Genomic DNA, 6808 nt, shown 5'->3' on the forward strand with positions numbered 1-6808 from the left:
TTCACACACACGTATACACACACACACACACACACACAGTGGGAAACTGAAGAAAAGCGAAGTGAGGCAGCTGTGAAAACATTGCTTCTCAGTATCAGAAGAGACTTGAGAGGAAATATGGTGCAATTTTTTACAGCTCTCTGCTGTCTCAGGGTGAGTAAAGAGAGCCCTGTCCAGTGGACCTTTACAGTCTGCACACGCATAAACACACACACACATCACGCTTTAAAATAAAAAAAAACCTGGTGTCACTGAATGGGTTGCGAACATTTGCCTTTTTGCCTGATTTAAAGCAAGCCGTTGTAGGTTATTCCTGCATTCTTGCTGCCTATTTCTTCAGGGGAACACATTAGTCTGTGGCCTCATTTTCACTACAACATAAACAAGTGATTTCATGCTAGCAATTGTGGGAAACTTTGTATTTTTTGGCCTATTTCGGCACCAGACGCACCGCAACCCGCTTCCTGTTTTCGACATACGGCACATACAAATTGGTCTGTTGAATCTAATGTTAATATAGTATATTCTGGTCCCCGCTCTCCGAATTAGTCCCACAATATGTAGGAGACACAATTAAGCAAGAGAATGCAACTGATTTCTATAGTGTTTCATCTGCAGCCGCTCCAGAGAATAAGGCTTGATTTAGAGAGTGTGTGTGTGTGTGTGTGCGTGCGTGAAAATGTGTCAGACATTGCATTTCATTAGGGGAAGTGCTCTCTGGATCTTAACTGCGCATTCTTTGTTTCTCATTATTTTTTTGCCCTATTCACATCATCAGCACTTCAGATTAAACTGACACAATCTCCTCCCTGAGTGTGAGGACGCAGGCACACACACACACACAATTAATCACAAGAAAAGGGAAGAGTCTGCTCGGGTTGCATAACACCTTGAGCAGAGCACAATCACGTCTACACGCTCCCACATTCGGTCCCTCCGTCTCTCGCTCCTTCTTCTCTCCCATCATCACCTTTGTCAGAGGATAAACTCTTTGGCTCGCAGGCTTTCTATCAAAGCCCGAAACCACAAAAAGGAGCTCACTGTCTTTATTCTCGCAGTCTCTCTGCAAAAAAAAAAAGAAATCTGTTTATACACTGTATACACTTTCACCCCTCTGCCGCCAGCTCCCCCTCTTTGCTCCTCCTTTGACGCTTTAGAAACAAATTGCTTTGTCCTCGCGCAGAGTTCAGCCAAAGAACATGAGTGTTGACAGCTATGGTCTTTTCAAGAGGAGAGGGAGGATTACTGCATGTATGTATTGAGGTGGATTAAGACTTTGACGCTATTGAAAGGTCCTGACTGGAGCATTTTTTGGGAATTGGTCAGCGAGTCTTAAGCCCAGATAATGCCTCTAAGACCAAAATGAAATCACCAAAAGCAGGGGCAGTAATAATAATAATAACATCAAGAAGGGAGGGAGAAAAGAGCAAACAATCAAGAAATGTCTGGAAAATGCAATTTTCACTCCGAAAACCATCTGTTCTCGTTGCTTATAATCTGCGGTTGCTTTTGATTAAGATTAAACTTTAAACCCAAGCCCTGTGAGCTATTAAAGGAGTGCAGCCTCTTTATTATTTTTTTAATAAACATGAGTGATTTGAATGGTGATTTGGAGGAGCTCTGGAACAAGGTGTGTGCGTGTGTGCGTGTGTGTTTATATGAGTATATATATGCATATCCGTGTGTGTGTGTGTGTGCATGTGTGTGTCCTTGCTCCGTCTGCAATCGCTCAGGGATTAGGATGATTTATGCTGCACTGGCGTGACTTCAGATTCACAACGTGTGGGGTGATGGAACCATCATTCATCTCTCTCTCTCTCTCTCTCTCTCCCTCTCTCACTCGAGTCCCCTAAAGCTGAACTGTCTGCGAATTTAAATTCTTATTAAAATTCTTCCCATGTCTGGTATTTAGCATTAAAACAAACAAACAACAAAAAAGATTGTCGGACTCACGATGAAGATGTTTCTTAAAAATCTGATCCAAATTGATACAGCGGAACCAGAAGTGTCGTCTTTATTATTCTTCCCTGTCAAAACCTGGATTCCTACATTACCCACAATCCAACTCGACCACCGACAGTTCGGTAGCAGATTCCAGTGCTCGCTGCGGAATGTCGCCAAAAGCCGCTCCCCTCAAGCAGAGTTGAGGAGCTCGCTACAGAGGTCTGGCAAATTCACTTCCTCACTCCACACCCCCTAGATTATGTGTGTGTATTTGCGCGTTTGTGTGTGGCAGTCCTGATATGAGACAAGTACCCAAAGAGTAGTTTGAGAACGAGTTCATCATAACAGCTATAACTGGATAATGACTTGTAACTTGTTTCCCCGCGCAGTGTGTGAACCCAATCTGTCACTTCCAGAAGATTTCCAAACCAGAGCCGTACATTGTGTGTGGGAGGCGGGCAAAACAGTGCTCCTCTGCATCTGCGTACATGCAATGACGAACATGTACAGTAGCTTCTCGCAACCAAAAAAAAAACACTCTAGAACTGGTGCTAATTTGAAAACAGTCCAAACAGCATGCCCTCTTCTCTGTGTTTCACATGCAGCTTTCACTTGCAGCACAAAGGATTCCTCCGTGCGACTGTATACAAGCTCTTGATTTGCCAGACGTGAGCCTCTTCCCAGTAGCATCCCTCCGACCCATTCACTCACAGCGAGTTGCAGGCAATACAATGTTTGCGGAGGCTGCTAAAAAAGGATCTCAGGGCATTCTCTTAACGAGACAGAGAGAGATTTTTACATGTGGTTAAATCCGGTCCTGCACATATGTATTTATGTGAGGGCATTTTGCGAGTGGACTTGCAGGCACATCAGGTGGATTAAGATGCTCTGTTTTGTCAGCCGATCAGCGGCGGGGGCGCACACACGGGTGTCTTTTGTCGTCATGTCAGTCTCTTCCTACTTCCTTTTCTCTTTCTCTCTCGATAAAAGTTGAAGGGTTGCTTGATGCTTAGACAATATGTCAAAAAAAAGTCAGAAAAATTCAAAAAAAGAAACCCAAAAACAGAGAATCGAAATAACAAGGAATTTGTGAGGCAGGAGGTCTTCAACTTTACTTTGAATAGCGCTTCAGCTCTGTTGACCATTGCTCATTAGTTTTTCTACACCTAAATCTAATCCTGTGTGCCCCTCGGAGGCACTTCTGTGACTAGTTCCACAACCTCCTCTAAAGTGATTGCCTGAGGGTTAGTTGGAACTACAGACAAGATAAATGCAATTGTTTTAGCCTTCAAGGTAGCCATTAGTCTGCAGGCGGGACTGCAAACAAAAGGGCAGGAAACAGACAAAGAGTCCCACTCTTTTGCCACCAATGCACAGAAACAGGTGTGCCCCTATTGCATGTGTTCAAAGGGTCAATCTTTTTGTAAAGACCCTAGGGAAAGAAAAACAACTCACCTGGCTTTTCCCTCATCAAATCCCTACCGCATTTACCTCCATTGTTTGGCTTCAGTGTCACGTTACTTCGCTCTGATTGCGTCCGCTGATGTGTTTTGGCTCTCGGGTGCTTTTCTATTGTGGTTTAAATGGAAGCTTTTGACTGCCACTTTGGCTTTCCCCATCCCTCACAGGAAGTTATGCTTAGGGGTTGTAGTCATCAAGAGATGTGCATAGCTGAGCTGGAGCTTTGTGAGGTGATTGCTGCACTTTTACAGGCTTGAAAAGACAGCCGCCACGGTGAACGGCACACAAAAGGAGGGGGAGAATTCATTTTGGCTGCTTGTTTTGTGACCTTGAGGTGAAAGCCCACACCTAGGGGGAAGGGCGGGATCCGTGCGTGCTGTATGTTTCGATGCAACGCTTCCTCGCCTTCACGACCAGGTGCAGTGAAATGTCAAACAACACAGAGGAGGGAGCGCTGCCCGATGATGGAAAGAGAATCGGGTGAAATTTGTCAAGTCATGGGCTCAAGTTTGACGCGGCACTTCAATTACTGGGTGCCAATGCATATTCATCCCAGCGTGAGGGGGAAATGGCGCGTGGTGCCCCAAAATAATTCCCGAGCTGTCAGCGGGTTGTTTTATTCCGCGACGAACCCCGGCAATGTATTCCCTGCTCTGGGAAAAGATGATCGAGAGGAGAAAGGGAGGAGAATGAGGGAGATAATGTATTTATGAAAAAGGAAGAGAGGCAAACTAACAAAAGAGTATTTTCTTGTATGGAGAAAAAAATATATTTTTGTCCTTTATGTGGCTTCATGCAGGTGCTGCAATAAACTGTTCACATTGTGGGCTAAGAGAGCACAATAGCAGAAAAACGCTAAAGGTCTAAAATGGGTCAACAATGCATAAGCAAGCAGCTTCACACTCACAAGAGAGAAGCAGGGAGAGTGCAAATATTAGCAGACACACATACATACATACATACACCATTTCCTCCTCTTAATGCACGCACGCACACACACACACACACACCACCAATTTCACGGCTGTGCGAATGGTTCGCCAAGTGTTTGTCTTAAGTAGGGTGAGCTCTCGGCCTTCATAAAACATGTATGGTGCTAATGCTGACCGTTTGGCAGTCACCGGGGAAACCGGTTCGATGGACTAAATGGACAAGCCTTTGTAGAAAGTCTCTCGTAAAAATGCATTAAGTCACTCAATGCTCTGCGACGGCTCGAACAAAACCCTCCCTCTGTTCTCTGCAGATTTCTGAGAGAACTGCAGAACGATTGTTCAGGGTGAGAAAAATAAATATATATATATAGTCTACTTTCTTTCATTAATGCATATATGATTGAGTGATTGTGTCCATGAACGCGGTTATGGAAGAGACAGTAGAGAGAATATAATGAAATTCCTCAGCTAGAGGAACTAAGGAGGATATTGTCCCTCCAGGTGAATGGAGTGTGCACATGTGTGCAAGCATGCATACAAGAAGGTTTTGTGATTGCCTTTGTGTGTGTCAAAACCTTCTGTATGCGCCTTTTCTGTTTAGAGAGATGTGTGTGTGTATGGGGGAATATTATGAAACCCTCCAGCACCGCCCGGTGTCAAAGGTCGCAGTGTTTGCCACTTCGAGACCTCTAACACTGCTCTGCTACGGGGAGAGGCTCCTTCCATATACCGTGTTAGCTTTTCATTTCAGTCCCTTCCCTCCCTCCCTTCATCTCACCACTCCTATCCTCCCTCCCTCCCTCCCTCCCTCCACATGAGACACATTAACTCTGTCCTCAAAGAGAGAAGGCGAGGGAGAGAGGGAGAGTGAGCGGGAGGATAACCCCCGTCTTCCATTGTTACACGCTTTCATCTATTTTTATAAGGCGAGGAGCGGAGGGGTGAGAGAGAGAGAGAGAGAGAGAGAAAGAGAGGAAGAGGATGGAGGGAAGTAAAAATAAGTTCTGGTGGGCCGTGGTAGTCTTGTTGCACCGCTGAGATTATGATGCATCTCCGCTTGGACTCGCACTTACATGTGCAGGCATGTGTGCGCACACACACACACATACCTCAGCATTTAGTATCCACACCACTTTCTGAAAAGCACTTGGTCAAGATAACACTTCAGTTGAACTCATTTAGCATTTACAAGTAGTTAACTTAGAGTTTAACAACAAGATATGGTCATTAACTATAGCTCTTCCTATGACGCATAGGAAATGCAGTTGTATTTATTAATATATTATTAAACACATAAGATTTGTTGCTTTTTCTTCTTCTTTTTATTATTGTTATTGATTGATATGAGAACTGTGATTTACATCCTGCTCTAGCGCAGAAATGTTCCACAATCTTAAACTACTGTACCCCCCCGCATAGCCCCTGCAACACACTAAAACACACACACTGATTATCATTAGCTTTCCACATAATGCCTGCAGCAAAGCACGCATTTGTTTGCCTGTGTTTTGACAGTTTTACAGCATTTAGCTACGTCTCTGAGTCATCAAACCACCCCGATTAAAGACGAACATGATGTCAAATTCCTAAATAATACGACCTAATTGGTATCAATTAGCGGTAGCAGCCGACACTGCTGGCACAGTGAGGAGTTTCCTGACAAAATCCCTTCCCAGAAGGAATGCCAGTTTACAGCCATGCCTGCCGGAGATGTGGTGCAGCAAGCTGTTCTGTAAATAGGCACATGTGGGTGAACCCAGACAAGGTGGCAAAAAGAAACGCATGAAAGCAAAAGTTTGTAGGTTCTTTTTGTGTCGTTTTTCAGTAGTTTAGACAAAGTTATGAGCGGTGGAGAAGCACAATTGGGAGTTGTCAAAGGTTAAGCTGCTGGTGGGCCAGACGCCGCACATACATAATGTGTAAGATAAACAGTTTAAGCCCCTAGAACATGCATGCGTCAGCTGATGCACAAACACAGCCACAAAAATGTACACAACTTGCGATTCCAACCTTAAAGGTCAAAAAGAGTGTCACTGCTTACATTCAAGCTGATGCACACACACACACACACACACACACACACACACACATACACAGTGAAACACAAGGATATTTTTTTACCAGTTTTGGCAAACCTTCACTGAAATGAACACACTTATGTATATTGGCTGAAAGCAGGTTACATCTGGTTCCAGTTGGTTCAGTTGGGTTCGGCAAAACAACGTTCACCTTTTGTGCTTTCTCGGAAAGATCTGTAATCATACGAATATGATGTGTTTCGCAATCAACGCAACATTCCTTGTGCGCAAAACTAAATTGCCGGCAGACGCGTGGAAAGAATGTGTTGGGCAAGAGAAGAACAGTTTCAGTAGCGTTGTTATGCATGGATTTGTGTTTGTGCCTCAATTGTGAGATATAGGGGGGGGGTAGTGAGAGACTGTGTTTGCACATAAAGTATAGCATGTTTGGCG

The 6808-nt window shown here is 44.3% G+C and overlaps 1 protein-coding gene across 2 annotated transcripts in view; it reads right to left on the reverse strand.

Moving 5' to 3' along the window:
* Positions 1 to 6808, reverse strand: part of pcdh7b (protocadherin 7b) — a 98798-nt gene that overhangs the window by 40862 nt on the left and 51128 nt on the right. The gene's annotated exons all lie outside the window — the stretch shown is intronic.

The sequence above is a fragment of the Morone saxatilis genome, unplaced genomic scaffold (genome assembly GCF_004916995.1).
Source record: "Morone saxatilis isolate NCDOM2014 unplaced genomic scaffold, NCSU_SB_2.0 Contig4, whole genome shotgun sequence".
In the NCBI taxonomy this organism is placed as follows: Eukaryota; Metazoa; Chordata; class Actinopteri; family Moronidae; genus Morone; species Morone saxatilis.